Genomic DNA, 1,700 nt, shown 5'->3' on the forward strand with positions numbered 1-1,700 from the left:
TTGATTTTAAGTTGAGTTTTTTTACAGTTTTGGTTAGAACAGATTATAATTGAATGTTTTCCTTAAGAAACCTGAAGCAAAAACCATCCACTGTCACGAAAAGTCTATTTATAGTCACTCATACGTTCGAAAGCCTTATTACTTACTTTAAACGATTTTATAAACTTATAAATTATTTTAAGTTGAATTTCTTTCAGTTTTCAATAAAACAGCTGATAATTGGATGTCTACCACAAGAAATGTGAAGCAAAAGCTATCTATTGACTAGAAAAGTCCAGTGATAGTCACTCATGCCTTTGAAAGGCTTATTACACCGTTTAAATAGTCTGATAATCTAATAATTGATTTTAAGTTGAATTTATTTACATTTTCGCTAAAAATGAATTATAATTGAATTTGCCTCGAGAAACATGATGCGAAAGCCATCCATTAAATGGAAAAGTTCATTTATAGTCACTTATACCTTCGAAAGTCTTATTACTCGATTTAAATAGTTTTATAATCTCATAACTGACTTTAATTTGAAATTTTTTGCATTTTTAGTTAAAATAGATTATAATTGAATATTTACCTTAAGAAACGTAAAGCAAAAGCCATCTATTGGCAAGAAAAGTCCATTTATAGTTGCTCCTGCGTTTAAAAGCCTTATTAGTCGCTTGAAATGGTTTTATAATTTCGTAATTGATTTTCAGTTGAATTCTTTTATATTTTTGGTTAAAACTGATCATAATTGAATATTTATCCTAGGAAACGTGAACCGAAAGCTAACCATTGGCAAGAAAACTTAATTTATACTTACTCATGCCTTCGAAAGCTTGATTACTCACTTTAAATGGTTTTATAATCTCATAATTGATTTTCAATTAAGTTTTTCACATTTTCGGTTAAAAAAAATTTTAATTTAATGTTTGCCTTAGGAAACGTGAAGCGAAAGTCATCCATTGAGATGAAAACTCCATTTATAGTCACTTATGCCTTTAAAAGCCTTATTAGTCACTTTAAATGATTTTATAAACTCATAATTGTTTTTAAGTTGAATTTGTTTACTTTTTTACTTAAAAGAGATTATAATTGATTGTTTGCCTTAAGAAACATGAAGCAAAACCCATGCATTGACAAGTAAAGGTTAGTTATAGTCATTCTTGCCTTCGTAAGCCTTATTACTCGATTTAAATGGTTTTATAATCTTGTAATTGATTTCACGTTAATTTTTTTTATATTTTTGATTAAAACATACTATAATTGAATGTTTGCCTTGGGAAACATGAAGCGAAAACCATCTATTGGCATGAAAAGTCCATTTATAGTTGCTCATGCCTTCGCAAGCCCTATTCTCTCTTTAAACGATTTTGTAATCTTATAAGTTATTTTAAGTTGAACTTTTTTTTCTAGTTTTCATTAAAACAAATGGTAATTGGATGTTTGCCTTAAGATATGTAAAACAATAGCCATCCATTGACAAGAAACATCCATTTATAGTCAATCATGCCTTCGCAAGCCCTATTACTCGCTTTAAATAGTTTTATAAATTTATAATTGATTTTAAGTTAAATTTTTTTACTTTTTTATCAAAAAAAATTATAATTAAATGTCTGCTCTGAGAAACATGAAGCAAAAGTCATCCACTGACAAGAAAAGTGTATTCATAATCAATCATGCCTTTGAAAATATTATTACTCACTTTAAATGGTTTTATAATC

Source organism: Theobroma umbraticum, unplaced genomic scaffold, assembly GCF_002168275.2.
Source record: "Theobroma umbraticum cultivar Fairchild unplaced genomic scaffold, ASM216827v3 scaffold_39.0, whole genome shotgun sequence".
NCBI classification, from domain to species: Eukaryota; Viridiplantae; Streptophyta; class Magnoliopsida; order Malvales; family Malvaceae; genus Theobroma; species Theobroma umbraticum.